The 20,424-nt window shown below is 43.7% G+C and overlaps 1 protein-coding gene across 2 annotated transcripts in view; it reads left to right on the top strand.

Annotated features, from left to right (window-relative positions):
• The window catches only part of BMPR1A (bone morphogenetic protein receptor type 1A), a 172,426-nt gene that overhangs the window by 56,754 nt on the left and 95,248 nt on the right, over positions 1-20,424 (top strand). Inside the window, exons 3-4 of one of the 2 annotated variants that reach the window (XM_084635590.1) lie at positions 7,760-7,855; positions 8,310-8,511. The exons of the other annotated variant lie outside the window; for it this stretch is intronic. The gene's annotated coding sequence lies outside the window, so the exon portion shown is untranslated. The remainder of the gene's footprint in view (positions 1-7,759; positions 7,856-8,309; positions 8,512-20,424) is intronic. 2 annotated transcript variants of the gene reach the window in all.

The raw sequence follows: 20,424 nt of genomic DNA, 5'->3' as shown, positions 1-20,424 counted from the left end.
TCACACACAGAGTGTCTTTGACACTCATGTCCCAACACATACTTGTATTATTGTTGTTGTTACTACTTAGTCTTTCTGCAATCATAGAATCGTAGAATATCAGGGTTGGAAGGGACCTCAGGAGGTCATCTAGTCCAACCCCCTGCTCAAAGCAGGACCAATCCCCAACTAAATCATCCCAGCCAGGCCTTTGTCAACCCTGACCTTAAAAACTTCCAAGGAAGGAGATTCCACCACCTCCCTAGGTAACGCATTCCAGTGTTTCACCACCCTCCTAGTGAAAAAGTTTTCCTAATATCCAGCCTAAACCTCCCCCACTGCAACTTGAGACCATTACTCCTTGTTCTGTCATCAGCTACCACTGAGAACAGTCTAGATCCATCCTCTTTGGAACCCCCTTTCAGGTCGTTGAAAGTAGCTATCAAATCCCCCCTCATTCTTCTCTTCCGCAGACTAAACAATCCCAATTCCCTCAGCCACTTCTCATAACTCATGTGTTCCAGTCCCCTAATCGTTTTTGTTGCCCTCTGCTGGACGTTTTCCAATTTTTCCACATCCTTCTTGTAGTGTGGGGCCCAAAAGTGGACACAGTACTCCAGATGAGGCCTCACCAGTGTCGAATAGAGGGGAACGATCCGTCCCTCAATCTGCTGGCAATGCCCCTACTTATACATCCCAAAATGCCATTGGCCTTCTTGGCAACAAGGGCACACTGTTGACTCATATCCAGCTTCTTGTCCACTGTAACCCCTCGGCCCTTTTCTGCAGAACTGCTACCTAGCCATTCGGTCCCTAGTCTGTAGCGGTGCATTGGATTCTTCCGTCCTAAGTGCAGGACTCTGCACTTGTCCTTGTTGAACCTCATCAGATTTCTTTTGGCCCAATCCTCTAATTTGTCTAGGTCCCTCTGTATCCTATCCCTACCCTCCAGCGTATCTACCACTCCTCCCAGTTTAGTGTCATCTGCAAACTTGCTGAGGGTGCAATCCACACCATCCTCCAGATCATTAATGAAGATATTGAACAGAACCGTCCCCAGGACCGACCCTTGAGACACTCCGCTTGATACCGGCTGCCAGCTAGACATGGAGCCATTGATCACTACCTGTTGAGCCTGACAATCTAACCAACTTTCTATCCACCTTATAGTCCATTCATCCAGCCCATACTTCTTTAACTTGCTGGCAAGAGTACTGTGGGAGACCGTATCAAAAGCTTTTCTAAAGTCAAGGAATAACACGTCCACTGCTTTCCCCTCATCCACAGAGCCAGTTATCTCGTCATAGAAGGCAATTAGATTAGTCAGGCATGACTTTCCCTTGGTGAATCCATTCTGACTGTTCCTGATCACTTTCCTCTCCTCTAAGTGCTTCAGAATTGATTCCTTGAGGACCTGCTCCATGATTTTTCCAGGGACTGAGGTGAGGCTGACTGGCCTGTAGTTCCCAGGATCCTCCTTCTTCCCTTTTTTAAAGATGGGCACTACATTAGCCTTTTTCCAGTCGTCCGGGGCTTCCCCCGATCTCCATGAGTTTTCAAAGATAATGGCCAATGGCTCTGCAATCACATCCACCAACTCCTTTAGCACTCTCGGATGCAGCAGATCCGGCCCCAGGGACTTGTGCTCGTCCAGCTTTTCTAAATAGTCCTGAACCGCTTCTTTCTCCACAGAGGGCTGGTCATCTCCTCCCCATGCTGTGCTGCCCAGTGCAGTAGTGTGGGTGCTGACCTTGTTCGTGAAGACAGAGGCAAAAAAAGCATTGAATACATTAGCTTTTTCCACATCCTCTGTCACGAGGTTGCCTCCCTCATTCAGTAAGGGGCCCACACTTTCCTTGACTTTCTTCTTGTTGCTCACCTACCTGAAGAAACCCTTCTTGTTACTCTTAACATCTCTTGCTAGCTGCAACTCCAGGTGTGATTTGGCCTTCCTGATTTCACTCCTGCATGCCCAAGCAATATTTTTATACTCTTCCCTGGTCATTTGTCCAATCTTTCACTTCTTGTAAGCTTCTTTTTTGTGTTTAAGATCAGCAAGGATTTCACTGTTAAGCCAAGCTGGTCGCCTGCCATATTTACTATTCTTTCTACACATTGGGATGATTTGTCCCTGAAACCTCAATAAGGATTCTTTAAAATACAGCCAGCTCTCCTGGACTCCTTTTCCTCTCATGTTATTCTCCCAGGGGATCCTGCCCATCAGTTCCCTGAGGGAGTCAAAGTCTGCTTTTCTGAATCCAGGGTCCGTATTCTGCTGCTCTCCTTTCTTCCCTGTGTCAGGATCCAGAACTCGACCATCTCATGGTCACTGCCTCCCAGGTTCCCATCCACTTTTGCTTCCCCTACTTGTTCTTCACGGTTTGTGAGCAGTGGGTCAAGAAGAGCACTGCCCCAGTTGGTTCCTCCAACACATGCACCAGGAAATTGTCACCTACGCTTTCCAAAAACTTCCTGGATTGTCTGTGCACCGCTGTATTGCTCTCCCAGGAGATATCAGGGTGATTGAAGTCTCCAGTGAGAACCAGGTCCTGTGATCTAGTAACTTCCGTGAGTTGCCGGAAGAAAGCCTCATCCACCTCATCCCCCTGGTCTGGTGGTCTATAGCAGACTCCCACCACGACATCACCCTTGTTGCTCACACAATCCAGAGACTCTCAGGTTTTTCTGCAGTTTCATACTTGAGCTCTGAGCAGTCATACTGTTCCCTCACATACAATGCAACTCCCCCACCTTTTCTGCCCTGCCTGTCCTTCCTGAACAGTTTATATCTGTCCGTGACCGTACTCCAGTCATGTGAGTTATCCCACAAAGTCTCTGTTATTCCAGTCACATCATAATTCCTTGACTGTGCCAGGACTTCCAGTTCTCCCTGCTTGTTTCCCAGGCTTCTTGCATTTGTGTATAGGCACTTGAGATAACTCGCTGATCGTCCCTCTTTCTCAGTATGAGGCAGGAGCCCTCTCCTCTCACGCGCTCCTGCTTGTGCTTCCTCCCGGTATCCCACTTCCCCGCTTACCTCAGGGCTTTGGTCTCCTTCCCCCAGTGAACCTAGTTTAAAGCCCTCCTCACTAGGTTAGCCTTCCTGCTTGCGAAGATGCTCTTCCCTCTCTTTGTTAGGTGGAGCCCGCCTCTGCCTAGCACTCCTCCTTCTTGGAACACCATCCCATGGTCAAAGAATCCAAAGCCTTCTCTCCGACACCACCTGCGTAGCCATTCGTTGACTTCCACGATTCAACGGTCTCTACCCACGCCTTTTCCTTCCACAGGAAGGATGGACGAGAACACCACTTGCACCTCAAACTCCTTTATCCTTCTTCCCAGAGCCACGTAGTCTCCAGTGATCCGTTCAAGGTCATTCTTGGTGGTATCATTGGTGCCCACGTAGAGCAGCAGGAAGGGGTAGCAATCCGAGGGCTTGATGAGTCTCGGCAGTCTCTCTGTCACATCGTGAATCCTAGCTCCTGGCAAGCAGCAGACTTCTCGGTTTTCCTGGTCGGGGTGGCAGATAGATGACTCAGTGCCCCTGAGGAGAGAGTCCCCGACCACCACCACCCACCTCCTTCTCTTGGGAGCGGTGGTCGTGGAACCCCCAACCCTAGGTCAGTGCATCTCATGCCTTCCAATCGGCGGAGTCTCCTTCTGTTCCCTTCCCTCAGATGTATCATCTAGTCCACTCTCCGCATTAGTACCTGTGGAGAGAACATGAAAACGGTTACTTACCTGTATTTGCGTTGCTGGTACATGGATGTTCCCCTTCCTTCTTCTGGAGGTCACATGCTGCCAAATTTCTTCACCGTCCCCCGTCCCCGCAGTGCAGCTGGCTCTGAATCTTCAGAACGTTGGGTCCATAGAAGCATATCCCGACGTCTGTCCAGGAAATCTTCAGTTTCTCTTTTGCAACGCAGGGTTGATACCTGTTGCTCCAGACCTTGAACCTTCTCTTCCAATGTGGAGACCAGCTTGCACTTTGTACAGACAAAGTCGCTTCTGTCCTGTGGAAGAAAGACAAATGTGGCACATCCAGTGAAGGTCACAAAGAGCTGAACACTCCCTATCCATATTATCTTCCTTCTATGAGCTTCCTCAGGAGTTGTAGTAACTACTCAGAGAAGCTGGCAAGATGTAAGCCTCAGTGGGCTCTCCCCAGGCAAACTCCCTCTGTTAGCCTCTCTGGTGTTGGCCGCTCAGCTGGTTTGCAGCTGTCTGGTTTTTTATAACAGTCAGGCCCACTCAAGGCTCACCTGGAACAAAGCACTCCCAATTCACGCTTTTCAAACCACCAATCAAGCACATGGTCAAACTGTCCCCACAGCAGACGCTCAGGTACTCACCAACACAGCCTCCTTAATGCAGCCCTTAGCGTACCTCCTCTCAGGCAGATCCCAGACAAACTCCCTCTGTTAGCCTCCCTGCTGTTCGTTGCTCAGCTGGTTCACAGATATATATGCACATATATTCTCTGTAATTTTATTCTTTCAAAGTGTGTTGTTTTAGTTTTTTGATTGGTCTATGCATTTCATAATTTTTATTTCTCTCTTACACTTAAATTTAATTTTTTGAGTTGTGAGTTCTAAAATGCCTAACCTGTCCTGGCTGGAATAATTATCCCTATTGGTAATTCAAAATATATACATATAATATATTTAGGTTTTTTGTTTCTACTGGTGGCGCACATCTGCACATTATCTTGGAGCACATAACAAAATTTATTCTGCACATGGGTGGAAAAAATTAGAGGGAACATTGCCCAGCATCCTCCTGGACAATACAAGCTCATATAAGGTCTGTCACTTTATTAATAGAAAATGATATGCACAAATCCTGTTATCCCAAATGGAGTTTCCCAAACACAATGGTTTAATCCAAACACATTGGTTAGATAAAACAACAACAAAAATTAACAACTATGGAAAGATAGATTTTATGTGACTACAAGTAATGAGGCATAAAAGTCAGGATTGGTTACAAGGAAATAAAAGGATAAAATGCAACTAACACCTAACTTAACAAGCTAAGTGAGTACAAAGCAAAGGTGTTTGTTCCAGCAGTCTTAAGGCTGAACATCTTCCAGTCAGGATTCTTTCCCTCCCCTCCTCCCCTGTCCAATGCTGCTTCCTTTGTTCTTCAGGGTAATGCCTTGGACAGAGAGAGCAGGGAGAGATGATTTGGGGCATCTGCTGTCTCCTCTTATAGCCATTTCTCCTGAACAAGAATTATCTCCCACAGTTGTTCAGGAGACAGTAAGTCTGTGTGACCAGGTCCCTTAAATTGCTTCTTTGTCAAAATGTAGATCTTTTGCCCACAACCTCTCTCCTGCTGAAGTGTGGCCATTTAATCAGGTGATGGTCTGTTTGACCTGGCTGAGGCATTGGCTAGCCTTTTGTCTGAGGAACTTGTTTGTGACTGCCCTCCAGAACATGTTGGAACATGTCCCGGGTAATCCTATATCTTCCGTACAGTGGAATCCTATATCTTTACATATAGCGTTGCCACACACATTTTACCAGGACAATAATAATCAGCAAATCCTGAGTTTTGAAAAGATATATTACACAGTGTGCTTTGTACAGAATTTTTCATAGTCTTGTAGAAAGGGTGAATGTAGAAGTACAGACTGTCACAGTGATGTTATACTGAAAGATTTCCTAAATCTCAATTTGTGCTGACAAAGGCAGAAAGACACAGTATTAATCAAGTCAAACATGAGCAGTGCCTTGGTATGTGGAGGCTTTTGTACTGGAGTTGGTGTATGATTAGTTGCTGGTGACATTCAAACAATCACTACCATGAAGCTGTTAATTTTTTCTTCTTTGGTGCTCTACTGAGGACCATTCTACTAGTTTTGGTTCCCCAGACCTTCCATTGGGAGATTCAGCATCCAGCTCAGAGCCCACGGGGAGTACTATCTACACCAAGACACAGCGATCTTTGGTTTCTCCACAACATACAGCCCAAAGGTGTTTGAAGGGTGCTGTGACAGGGGGCCCTGTTTGTCGAACAGGGCTGCCCCCATTGGCCCGATGTGGGGTTGGTACACCCTATCACACTGTCATCTGGACTCCCTGTGGGATCAAATTGTTAAAATAAAATGGCCTAACGACCCCTGGCAGGGTTGAGCAAATTATCAATTCACAGCCCCTGGGCGGGTTAGAACAAGCAGTCTGTAGCCTCCAAGCCTCCTGGCTGGGGCAGACAGTAACAACTGGGGTTTCTGACCCTCTGGGCCTGGCAGAACAGTCAGTCAGTCTGTAGAACCTGGGTGGGGCAGAGTAAACAAGCAGTCTATGGGGCAAGCAACAGCAGTTGGGGTCCTGACCCTCTCGGCAGGTCAGGACAAACAATTGGTAGTCCCTGGGCAGTTCAGGGCAAACAGGCAGTCTGTGGCATCTGAGTCTCCTTGCTGGGGCAAGCAACAGTATTTGGGCGTCCTGACTGCGTAGGCAGGGCATAACAAAGAGCCTATGGCCCCTGAGCCTCCTGGGTAGGGCAGGCAAACAAACAGTAGCCACGGCTAGTAGCAAGTGGGGTGGGATAGGGGAAATTCTCTTCCACTAGGTTCCAACCCAGGTCCCTATGAAGCCAGGAAATTCCCTGTTAAGGGTTTAAGCATTGGCTTCTACTACATTCTCTGGGTCACTTTCTACCACAAGTTGCATCTCAGGCCTCTCTCCAGCTGGCAGCGGCTCAGTGTCCCCGTCAACCTCTGCAGTCGCCTGGTCGTCCACAGCGTAGTCTGGGACCACAGTTCCCATCACTTGGAGGGTCTCTGGTGTTCTACAGGAGCTTGCAACACGCATCCTTCCTCTTTCTTAGGCAGCCCAGACTGAGCTAGGATTCCTCCTTTTATCTGTCCATTTCACCTAGAGCATGCACAGCAGTGGTGAGGGGGCATGGCCTGTTAGGCCCACAGTGATTGGTATGTCCCCATTGGCCAGCTGCGGGGTTGGTACACCCCATCACAGGTACCATATACTTCATATAGTTGCTCATGTGTGGGATCATCTTAACTTACTGATTTTATCATCTGCCATGAAATACTACATTCTTCATAGTTTTATCCTCAGCACAGAGAGTGAAATCTAAACTCCCTAATGGTTGATTCCACATAAAAAGTGTTCCATGGAAATAAATGATCCCATGTCCTTTCACAAAATTCCCGACTAAGGCAGTGTCTGGTATACTGAGGCTTCGGCTACACTAGAGAGCTTACAGCAGCACAGCTGCACCAATGCTTTCTAATTTAGCTGCTTTAACCTGACAGGAGAGAGCTCTTCCATCAGGTTAACTACTCCAGCCCCATGAGCAGTAGTAGCTTTGTTGGCAGGAGAAGTTTTCCTGCTGACATAGTGCTGTCCACACCAGCGCTTATGTCGGTGTAACTTATGTCTCTCAGGGGTGGTTTATTCACCCCCCTGAGCGACGTAATTTATGCTGACATAAGCTGTAGTGTAGACATATTCTAAATCTGTGTTCTTCCCTCCACCTGTCTCACTCTCAGGGAATCCAGACTGACATTTCTTACACAGTAGTAGAGATTTAAAAAGCCCTTAATTGCTACGTGAATATGACTAAACCAATTAGTAAATCTTCTAATTGTTTTGTTTTATTGGGATAAATCTGTGGGTCAGTCCCTCAGCACAAAGGTGTCTAAATTACGCTATGAATATGTATTTATGATTTTGTGGGTGTATAATTAGTTCTTTACTAATTCCAGTGCAAATTCAACAATATGCTTTTAAATCTTTTTTCCATCTTGGAGGTATACAAGGCTGCTTCTTGAAACAAGAAGACTTTTAGCTGCTGAAAGTTGGATATGAAGAAGGGAGAATTGAGAGTTTGGTCCACCTGAGAGGAGGTAGTTGCACGAATTACTGTAAGAGAATCATGGAGCGAACAACCAGGGTTTTGATAGTGGGGATGGACAGGAAGCAGCATGATTTTAGACTGTTGAGAGCCTTAATATGAAGAGAGGAAAGGAAGGAGTCGGATAATCACAAGGATGCAATCTTGAGTGATTGAGGATATAAAGGAGTTGCTAATGGTGAAGAGGTTTAGAAGCAGGATAAATTCATTTTTTGCTATGTTTAGTTCAAGGTAGTTGTGGGATGTCAGTGAGAGGAGAGCCAAGGCAAGAAGTCTTTTAAGCCCCGATGGAGGATGGGGAGATGTTGTTAGTAGAGAGTTGCATCTGAATTATTGACGTAGAAATGACAGAGAGAGAGCAGGTGAGGTCATTGAAGGGTAAGTGTGTGAAGACAGAACAGCAGGAAAAAGACTGTCATGTAATATTGGACTATCAACTGTCACAGGCTACAGAGAACTGAAGGACAATAAGTGAAATACTCCATCCTCCTGTGGCTTGGGTGATAGTCTTGGTGATGTGACCATGCCAGTGCACATAAATCAGGATGCTAAGGCAAAAATCTCTGACAACTGTGCACGTAGGCACGCGCACACCTAGAATGGAATGGACATGAGCAACACATCTCTAAGACCAACAGTTACAAAAAGGTAGGTAACAGTTTTTGTACACTTTAGCTTATCATGTGCTGTAGTAGTGATGGTTATCAATTTTTGATATTGAGAATATCAAAATAGTTTACAAGTTACATAACAGACAGCGGTCCCATCTAATTATAAGATATTTTTGGTGGCAGCTGGAATTTTATTTTGCATCCTTGCTTGCCTCTTCATTCTGCCTGTGCTTATTGAAGCCTAATAAACCTACTTGTATGTACCAAAGAGTACAAAAGAATAGTTGTGAGGCTGTACATAAGGTACCAACAGTATCCAAATACACATGATGAAAATGTATGATTTTTTTTTTTCAGGCCAGGGGAGTTATTAGTATTTCTGGGAAAATCAGTTTAATTGTAGTTAAAATTTCATTCATTAAACTTCTGCTTGTATAAAGATAACTTGTTGATTTAAACACCTATTGAGTTTATGGAAAAAATATTTTACCTGTAATTATTTCATTAACACTTCGTGTTCAGATATAACTTTTTTCTTTGTAGCTTTTGTTGACTAAGAGGGGAGCTCCTAGTTTTTCCTTTATTCTTCCTGTTTGCTCTCAAAGGCTACTTTGGGCTATCAGTGCTTCTAGCCAAGAAATATTGGAGGCAACTCAGTCCAGAGACCATCCAATTCTGTTTTGTCAGCAGGTCATAAAAAGTCACTTAAGAGGGACTGTAAGTTAGTTCCTTCCCTGGAGGCCGAGCATGGTGTTTCCACAGGACTCTCAGTTTATGCTGGCCTGGGGAGCAACAGATCAAGCTTAGGCCTCTAATTCTGATAGTGCCTGCTTATAGTGAGGCAGAGTCGCCTCCCTCTGGACTTGGGAGGGACCAAACCCAGCCCACTCTTCTCGGGGGAAGTGCCAGGGCAGGGCAGGAAGTATAAAGGGAGGGTCCTGTAGCTCAGTTGAGGCCACAACAGAGAAGGAAGTGGACATCTCTTCTAGGGAGCTGAACCTTTTGTGGGACCCTGGACCAGCAGCCGTGCAGACCAGTGCCCTACTGAGCAAAGAGACTGAGGACCCTGAAGAGTGGCTGAAGTAGCTGCTGCGAGGTGGCAAAACAGAACCCCATCTCAACGGAGCAATGCTAACTAAGTGGGGTAGAAAGTAGCCCAGGAGAACCAGACATTGGGCAGATTGTGGTGCTGGGAAGCAAGGCAGCGGATTTTGGTTTCCCTGCCAACCCAGTGGCGGTACTGCCTGCCACTAACATGGTCCTGCGCTGAGACCCAGTGTATGAGGGTGTTCCCAGGTTCCCCTACTGTCTTTGCCACTCCCCCTATCTGGGGATTGGCAACACACTCATCCCAGGCCTGAAGGCCTGTGGCTTGATTGTTTGTTGCCCCAGCCAGGAGGCTGTGGGCTTTAGATTGTTGATTGCTGTCTGCCTTAGCCAGGAGACTCTAAGCTAAAGACTGGTTACTGCTCTGCTTCACCCTGGGGCCAAAACTCTCAACTGTTGACTGTTGTTTGCTCCAGCCAAGAGGCTGTGAGCTATGGACTGCTTCTTGGTCGGCCCCAGCCAGAAGGGCCTGAGACCAAACACTATTGCCTGATGCAGTGAGGCGGAGTTGCCTCCCTCCCCACTTGAGATCAAGAGACCACTACACTGCTCCTCTCCCAACTTGGCAGAATTTCGCACTGTGATCAGATGAATCAACCTAAGATTTTGCAAAAAGAAAAGGAGTACTTGTGGCACCTTAGAGACTAACCAATTTATTTGAGCATAAGCTTTCGTGAGCTACAGCTCACTTCATCGGATGCATACGATGAAGTGAGCTGTAGCTCACGAAAGCTTATGCTCAAATAAATTGGTTAGTCTCTAAGGTGCCACAAGTACTCCTTTTCTTTTTGCGAATACAGACTAACACGGCTGTTACTCTGAAACCTAAGATTTTGGTTTTACTTCTGCGAATAGCATTTGCTTGACGCATATGCAGAAAAGTAATCAGATTTCTGTCTGCACCATTGAAAGTGGGACGTGCTGAATAACACCAAATTAAATGATTGTTAATTTTACTAGGCATAGATCACAGGGATGAGACCATCTTGTTTACAAAATGTTGGGTTTGAAAAATTAACTTGAACCAAATCACACTAGGTTCAGCAATGATGAACAGTATCTATGTTTATTCTGATTGTTTTAAACTGTCAATAACAAGTTACTTGCCTGTTGCTCTTTATGAATAAGGCTGTTTTTGTCACGGATATTTTTAGTGTAAGTCAGGGACAGGTCACGGGCAATAATGAAAAATTCACAGAAGCCTGTGACCTGTCCTTGACTTTTTACTAAAAGTACCCATGACAAAATCAGTAGCCTCAGCAGCTGCGGAGGGGTGGGCTGGGAGCTCCAAGGTCCCCCTCCGCTGGCAGCTCAAATCTGCGGGGGTCTTCCTTGCTGCCTGTGGCAGCTGGGAGCTCCAGGGGTCCCCTTACCACCTGTGGTGGATGAGAGCCAGGGATGGTGGTCTCCCCCTGCTGACCGCAGGAGTGGGGAGCAGTGGACCCCCCCTGCGGACTGCGGTGACTGGGAGCAGCGGGGATTCGCGCTGATGCCAGGTCCTGCCTGACGCCTGTGTGGGTTCGGAGCTGCAGGGTTCTCCATGCCTACCGCGGCCCCTGCAGCCCGTGGTGGCCAAAAGCGGCGGGGCTCCCCTCTGCCACCCGCACTGGCTGGAGGTCTTTGGAAGTCACAGATTCCGTGACTAAATCACAGCCTTATTTATGAAGTAACCTTGCCATGCCCTTCTTAATGGTAGGCCCTGTGTTAATATTATTGCTAGAATTTGGAAAAGGGCCCTTGGCATCATTCGTTGAACACTGGAGGAAGAGCAAATAAATAAGCAGGAAAGAGACTCCCACATTGAACCTGTTGGCACAGGTGTTTGCCAGCTTTTTTTTTTTTTTTTTTTTTTTTTAGACAAAATAACTCTTGGGCTGTTTACTATGTTTAAAATTTATGTTGCTCAAAGTATTTGAGAGTTCTTAGGTTTTTTTTTTTTTTTGCAGAGGGCAAATGGATTAGGACTCTGTAGGAGAGGTAGGCAAACTACGGCCTGCAGGCCACATCCGGCCCGCGGGATCGTCCTGCCTGGCCATTGAGCTCCCGACCTGGGAGGCTGGCCCCCGGGCCCTCCCCTTCTGTCCCCTCTCCCCTGGAGTGGTGCTGCTGTGTGGGCAGGGCTCTGGCCTGCCACTCCTGCCGAGCAGAGCGGCAGCGTGTCTAGCTCCGGCCAGGCGACGCGGCTGCCAGACATGCTGCTCTGAGCGGTATGATAAGGGGGCCAAGGCTGGGGGGTTGGATAAGGGGCTGGGGGTCCTGGGGGCAGTCAGGGGACAGGGAGCAGGGGGCGGTTGAATGGGGAGGAGGTTCAGGGGGACGGTCAAGGGATGGGGAACAGGAGGGGTTGGATTGGCGAGGGGTCTCGGGGGGCTTGTCGAGGCAGGGGTGTGGTTAGGGGGCGGGGGACTGGGAGCAGGGTGGTTGGTTACAGGGTGGGGTCCTGGGGGGCGGTTAAGGGCGGGGAGTGCTGGGAGGGGACGGTCAGGGGACAAGGAGCGGGGGAGGGGGGTTGGAGTCGGGGGTTTTGAGGGGGGCAGTCAGGGGGCACAAAGTGGGACGGGGTGATAGGGGTTACGGGCCAGGCTGTTTGGGGAGGCACAGCCTTTCCTACCCGGCCCTCCATACGGTTTTGCAATCCCAATGTGGCCCTCAGGCCAAAAAGTTTGCCCAACCCTGCTCTATAGGGTATCTCCCCCCACCAATCTGCCTCTAGACATCAGTTCTGTTCCTGGATTGAGTGTGCAATGCCCTCTGGTTTGAAAGTATATTTCTATAACACAACACTAAATAAAATCGTGCCAGGTAGGTGAGCATGGAGAATGAGGTTCTGTAACAATAATATCAAGTTGACTCTCTTAACCTTTTTGGCAATTACCAATATATGCAAACAAGTATTTTTGAGCATGGTCAGATTTAGTTAATTGTTAAGATTTTAATTTTTAACAACCTTGAATAGGAAAAGGTTATTTAAGTCTGTGTATGTGCGGGGGAGGGGAATTGTGAAAATAAAATCCTTCTTTTGTTTTCTTTTAGGGGGTGTAAGGTGTTCTGGAGGGGGAGATTGCTCTCGGAGGGGGAAGGCAGTATTCTTATGCTAATCCAGGCTCTGGATAAGGAGCAGAGCAGCCATGCAAACAATGGAAGTGGAGCCAGAAAGTCTGCGATGTAGTCTAGCACGCCTTGAAAAGCATGTCAGACAGGGCGCCTGGGGCTGCTTAGGGGGAAGGGCCCAAGGAAAGGGGAGAGCTTTACTCCAAGTTATTTTATAGAACTGGCAGCTGGCCAGAAGAGAAGAAAAACCTTACTACATAGAAAACAAGAATTAAGATTGGGGCTGAGATGAGAGGGATAAAGAGTGACTGTAGTCTTATTTTCCAGCATTTATATTAAAACCATTGATTTGGCTGTGTTTTGCTGCTGTTAAATATTTTTTTCTTCATTCACGCCAAACTTGAAATTTGTTTTTTTTTAAATAGTAACTATAGTTATTTTAAAAGGCACATCCTCTAGAAATGATGTAGATTTTAACACAATTGGCCCTTCTTAGTCACAAGTTAACTTATACTACCCTCATGTGGGCAAAATATTAATATAAAAAAAATTGTTTGCAGCTGAAATGCCAGTTTTGATTTAGCTACATGACTTTTGAAAAAAATTTAAGACTATCCATATTTGTTTTCTTAATCAAGCTCAACATGTAAAGAGATGTATTTTGTTTTCCTGTATTCATCATGAAGTGACATACATGGACAAATGACAGTCAAACAGAGTATTCATTTAAGAGATGATCTTTTGTCATTTTTATGAAATGCTCCTCTTGAAATATTGGATTTATGTAATACTGTCTACTTTGAAAGCAAAAATACTTATCTGAATGTTTTGTTGTATGGTTGGTTGTGTTTCGAGACTGTTTTATTGCTGTAACAGTAATAGACTGATATCAGTTCATCTAAATACAGGAAACTCTGACCATGTAATTTTTAATTTTTGCAGTGACTGTTGTACAAAACCTTTTTTCTTTCTGTGATCAAATGCTTTAAGCAAGCTAAAGCACTCACTAGGTGTGCTGTATGAAGCTGAAAGCAACGCTGTGTTCACTTCATTAATTTGAATATCTTCTGTATTCTTGCTAAAATAAAATGTATAGTTTTTAAGTTCCCTGTCCTGACTTCAGTGGGACTACTTATGTATATAAAGGTATGTAAGCCTGTGCAGGGTCAAGGCTTTAGTTCTCTTTCTCAGTGTATGTTGGTATGCCTGTTGCTCAGATCAAAACTGTGTGAAAAATCTAGGAGACAATGTGATGTGGCCAAATTATGATGATGCACATTTACCAAAACAGCAATGGCATCTGAATGAAATTTATTTATATTTAAATAGTTTCTCATTTTCTTTTTTTATTGTCTATGAATGCAAGCTTAATAAAAGCGGGTGAATGGCATTCTGTTACATTAACTAATATTTGTTCTGGTTTAGTTTGCACAATTTTAATTGCATTTTCCGTTTGGATTTCTGTTAAATTTGGAGATATGCCTGTATTTTGTTCACATTCACATCTACTGAGTCATTTGACATTAGGAAACCAGCAAAAAAACTGGTTGTTAAGCATGTTGTAGAGATGATAGTTTATGTACTGGCTGGTCATAGTATTCCTTACTAGTTTATGCTAGGACGAATTATTGTCAGTTATGCTAGCAAGGAGCATGGATGTCAGCTCACCTATTATCCCAGCTAGTGAGAGATACTGCCCTTAATGGCAGCCAATAATAGAGTTAAAAGAAGGAAAATCATGGGTCAAGATGAATAAAAGTTGTATAGTAAATGAGGGTTATTACTCAAATTAGAAAATGTGTGATGTCTGTAGCACAATAGGATATGCATAAATATCTCATGGCACTGGGAAAACATTTTGCTGAATTTCAGTACTGTAATATTTTGGCAGAAATTCTATAGCAATTATTTAATTGGAATCCCTGAATAATAGTCATATGGGCATGCCGGAATGAAGAGAGTGGCGTTCCCAACTAACAGAATTGTGCAGGACACAGTATAAAGCAGCTACGCTGTAATTTCTTCATTAGTAGTAACTTTAGATATGAAACAATCAGATCTGTCGTAATTAAATTATTTTTTAAGAAACTGTTGTAAGTGGGGGGAAACATAACCTCTTCATTTGTGAAATGCTTTCTTGGGTGGAACAAAATCCCATTCATTAATTGCTGTTAAAATATGCAACATACCGTTGGGTACCTCCCTCCAGTTATTTAAAAATAAGAAATCTTCAGACTTTTCCATTGATTATAAACTCTGCTGTTTCAGGAATCAGAATTGTCAGACGCTTATTCTTCTGTATGAGCAGAAATGCTACTGCAGTACCTGGAAGTGAATGTGTGTTGTCCGTGACTCTTAAAAGTGAGCTACCAGTGTTTATAAACATCCCACAAATAAGACTTCAGCATTTCATTTCCTGTCTTGTGGCTGACAGTATAATATGAAGAGAGACAAGGTGGGTGAGGTAATATATTTTATTGGACCAACTTCTGCCTGTGAAAGAGACAAGCTACACAGAGATATGAAGAAGCTTCTCTCTTCCACCAACGGAAGTTGGTTCAATAAAAGACATTACCTCATCCATCTTGTTTCTTTAATATCCTGAGACCAACACTGCTACAACACACTGCAAATGCAATATGTAAACAGATACACATTGAATCTATCATTTTAAATGTTATAGGAGTTTGCATTGACAAAGTATTAATACGTCTGTCTTGGCTCTTAAAAACCTAAACCTATACTAATATTAAGAGTATTAAATTGAAGTAGCAAAACCAGTTCTAATCGGAATTATTCGGATTAGGTCATGTTAACAAACGGAGATTCATTCTGAGCAGGTATAAATTGGCATAGTTCCCATTGACTTCATTGGACCAAAGTTTGTTTACACCAGGTGAGAATCTGGCCCATAGATTTTAGTTTCTTCAGATTTTTAAATTATAGTGATGATTTATTGAGGTTCATTTACTGATACCAGAAAGCAGTGGGTCTCAGCCATGTACCCCTGTAGGTACGCAGAGGTCTTCCAGAGGGTACATCAACTCATCTAGATATTTGCCTAGTTTTACAACAGGCTACATAAAAAGCACTAGCAAAGTCAGTACAAACTAAAATTTCATACATACAATGCCTTGTTTATACAGCTCTGTATACTATACACTGAAATGTAGGTACAATATTTATATTCCAGTTGATTGATTTTATAATTGTATGGTAAAAATGAGAAAGTAAGCAATTTTTCAGTAATAGTATCCTGTGACACTTCCGTATTTTTATGTCTGATTTTGTAAGCAAGTAGTTTTTAGTGAGGTGTAGCTTGGGGGTACACAAGACAAATCAGACTCCTGAAATGGGTACAGTAGTCTGGAACGGTTGAGAGCCACTGCTATAAAGTGACAATCCACTTAAAAATCTCTCTTGCCTGAATATTTTTATCTGTTACTGTTATTTCGTACATTTGACAGCACTTAAGTGAAGTTAGCGTCACTGTTTTACTACGGTGTGTCTTTTCTTGTTTGTCCACATTTTTCCAAGAGAGACAGTACTCTACCTGAGGCCTTACTAGTATTGAGTAGAACAGGACAGTTACTTCCCATTTCTTGCATATCACACCCAGAAAGATATTAGCCTTTTTCACAACTTCATGACGCTTGGCTCATGTTCAATCTATGATGCACTATAACCCCCAGATTCTTTTCTGCAGTACTAGTGCCTAGATAGTCATTCCCCATTTTGTAGCTGTGCGTTTGATTTTTTTCCTTCCTACATGGAGTACTTTGCACTGGATTGAATTTCATTTTGTTGACTTCAGAAAAATTCTCCAATTTGTCAAGGTCCTTTGAATTGCAGTCCCTCCCAGCTTGGTGTTAACCACAAATTTTATAAGCATGCTCTTCAGATATGCCATTATCCAATTCATTAATAAAAATATTGAATAGTACTAGATCCAGGACAGACCCCATCCTTTCAGCTGGATAGCTAACAGTTGATAACTATACTCTGAATACGTTTTTTCAGCCAGATTTGCACTCGTCTTGTAGTAATTTAATCTAAACCACATTTCTGTAGTTAGCTTATGAGAATGTCTTGTGGGACTGTCTAAAGCCATAATAAAATCAAAGTATATCACATCTGCTGCTTCCTCCCGTCCAGTAGGCTTGTAACCCAGTCAAAGATGGAAATTAGGTTGATTTGGCATGATTTGTTCTTGACAAATCCGTGTTTGCTTTTCATGATAATGCTATCAATTCTCTAGGTGCTTACAAATTGATTGTTTAATAATATATTCCAGTATCTTTCCAGGAGTCAGAGTTAGGCTGACTGATCTATAATTTCTTGGGTCCTCCTTTTCCCTGTTTTAAAATAGAAATACTATGCTTGCCCTTCACCCTTCCGTCATGAGTTCTCAAAGATAATCACTGATGGTTCTGAGATAGCTTCAGCTCATTCCTTAAGTACTCTAGGGTGAATTTTGTCAGGCCCTGGTAACTTGAGTATATGTAACGTACCTAAATATTCTTTAACTTGTTCTTTCCCCATTTAGCTTGTCTTCCTTCCCCGTGGTTTTTAATATTAATGGTGTTAAATGTCTGGTCATAGTTAACCTTTGGGGCGAAGACTGAAGCAAAATAGGCATTCAGTACCTCAGCCTTCTTGTCCTTTATTAGGTCTCCTTACTCACTAAGTGATGAAGCTACACTTTGCTTTGTCTTTCTCTTGCTTCTAATGTTTTTACAGAACCTCTCCTTATTGCCTTTTACGTCCTTGCAAGGTGTAACTAGTTTTGTGCCTTAGCTTTTCTGATTTTGTCCCTATTTGCTTGTGCTCACCTTTAGCAATTTGTCCATGTTTCCACTTCTTGTACAGTTTCTTCTGGGTTTTTAGGTCATCAAAATGCTCCTCGTGCAGCCTTATTGATTTTCATACATCCTATCTTTCCTTAGGATTGGCAAGTTTGTTGTTGTGCCTTCGATATTGTCTCTTTGAGACACTACCAACACTCTTGAACGCTTTTCCCTTAGATTTTCTTCCCATGGAATCTTACTTACCAAGTTCATCTGCTTCTTTGAAATCTGTTGTTCTTGTTCTGTTGCTCTCATTCCTTCCTTTCCTTAAAACTCAAGTTGCCTTCCACCTTTTGGTTTGCAACTAATTCCTCCCGGTTAGTCAAATTAAGTCTATAATGGCTGTCACCTGGGTTATTTGCTGGAGGAAAAACAAAGAATTCTTGAAAACTTTGTGTAATGGTGAACTTCTTGGTTTGTTGAGTTTAAGATTTTTTTAAAAATCATAAGTTGTGGCCAGACCAACATTCATGAATCCATTTCGTGTCGTAACAGATTAGAAGATAGAAAATCAGTTGTTGGGTTGTATGTCATTATCAAAATCAGATATTTTCTGGAGAAATTCCATCTTGGACTAACCATATATTGATTAATTAATATTGACTGAGGCAGTGCACTTTATCAGGGACCTATAAAAGAGAAGAAAAAACTGGATTATGTTGTTTTTGGCACCATTTTCAGTGATGTCTCCCTCCCTCATTTACTTTACAATTTTTATGTGCAATTATGAAATGACTAATTCAGGCTTAAATCTTCTAAACACACATTCTATACATATATTAAAAAGTGTGTATGTGCACGTGTGTATCACTCCCCACCAGTGGGGTCTGATGAACACAGAAAATAATACACGGCCATGGGACAATATTCTTCTCCATCTCTCCTGTGGCACATGCACGGACTGTGCAGTGAAAGTCTAAAAGAAGGCAAGCCACGGTGATTTTGAATGGGTTGTGGCACTACTGGATTCACTGACCATGCCACAGGCTGTATGCTGCACTCTAACTGTGCCACATAGACCCTGCTGGACTGTGGTAACGTACTCTAGGCACTTAGAGTGCGTCAAGAGTCCACACAGTGCAGTTAGAGCTTAATATACAGCTTGTGGCTTGGGCAGTGAATCCAGTGCCCAAAACCCTGCTGACAATGGCTGTGGCTTGCCTTCCATCAACCCCCCAGTGCACAGTCTGAAGGGGAGGAGAAGCTGTGTGGGGAGAAGGGGCAGGAGGAGGAGAGAGTGAATGTGACAGAGGAGGGAGAAGAGGCAGAGGATCATCCTAGGAAGAAGGTCCAGGCCCGAGGCAGCATAGGAGGGCAGATTTCCGAGGTCTGACTCACCTCTTTTCCCTATTTGCGAGTCAGGGGCACATTGAGGGAGGGAGGGGTCCAGGGATCCCAGGATTTGCCAGTTGGCTATAAAGAGGTAGGGGAGGGGACAGCGGGGGAGAGGTCTCGGTTTCTCTGGGGGGAGTGGAGGTTAGCAGAGAGAGGCTCAGGAAACCTCCATAATTCCTCCCTTATTTTTTTTTTTCCATTAACATGCCTGAAAGTCTTACTGCAAGGTTGGCATCTTTGCCTTTAGATGTAAAATTTTGTTGTTGTTTTTTTAAATAGAGAACATGAAATATTCAGGTTATGTCTACCTAATTTTTCTGGGGCTTTTTGTAGGGATCAAACATGGCCAACTCACGTATTTTTAAAGGTATTGAACTGTGTCTACACTAGATGCAAGGTTGTGTTTAAGGTTACATGAACACTTTCTCAAGCATACCCTATTTTCCTAATCTGGAAAAATACTCTGTAGACAAATGGAGAACAGGTAGTCTTGACACCTATTTTAAATCAAAGACATGATGTACACTTAGGAAGACAAGCTCAAATGAGGGATAAGGAAACTCTCAAGACTCATCTGTGACCTATCTTGACCTCAGGAAGACCAGATTTAACATTAACATTTAAAAAAAATTGGAATTAAGTGGTAACAAATTTAAGATCTTGTGTATATATCAGAGACAAACAAAAATAGATCTCACATACCCCTTGAATTTTATTAACATGTCACTTTTGAGATAAATCTTTTAAGTGGCAACGTGCTTGCAACAAATCAGAATAGTTTCAGCAGTTATGGAATAATTACAGAGCTTGCTTTTAAATATTTTGTTGCATACAGATTTATTTAAAAAAAATTAAGATAGGAATGATCCAGCTATAAAGTATTGTTTTTAGTGCTATAGTAAGAACAAAAATATATAAATATTTTGGGAAAGGAGGTTAAGAATGGTTTTTAAAATTTCATAAGGATAATATCTCACTTCCATGAAAACAGCACCCCAAAATTAGAAACTGGTACTGAACTTCCAATGTTATAATTTTCCATGCTGGGCAAATTCAGAGAGAAAATAAGTCAAAAGTAACGTACAGTGAAGTTTTTACAGAGGTGGATGATTATTGCCTGTTTGCATGGGGGATGACATTTTTAAATTATTAGCATATATAAACTGTTTTTGGTGTAGGGATAAAATTAATCATATATTAGATGAAACCGCACACTGAAGCCTCTTTTAATTCTATGTTAGAGATCCATTTTGAAGTAATGATTTGTGCCAATTATGCAGTAAGTGAACTTGCTCAAAGTGTCACCCACCTGCCTCAGTGGGTGGGGAAACTTGATGAGGCTAATGGCAAAGAGAGACAAGCCCAGAAGTGAGGGAGGGGAACACTCTGAGAGGGGCACCATTGTAGCTGCTGCTCCTCCGCTCTGGGAGGCTCTGTCACAAGTTGGAAGGGAGGAGTGCTGACTGGTCAACATCCCCCAGCTCCTGGAGCACGGACCATGTGGTGTGAAACCACTGTTGGGTCCGTTCCAGCAGTGAGAACTAGGTAGGAGACATATGAAGCTCCGTTGACACCAATTGATCACTAAAATGACTGTTTTCTCAATTGTA

This window comes from Lepidochelys olivacea, assembly GCF_965140295.1.
Source record: "Lepidochelys olivacea isolate rLepOli2 genome assembly, chromosome: 7".
Classification (NCBI taxonomy): Eukaryota; Metazoa; Chordata; order Testudines; family Cheloniidae; genus Lepidochelys; species Lepidochelys olivacea.
Note: the sequence above shows the minus strand (reverse complement) of the source record. Positions and strands in the feature narration are given on the sequence as shown.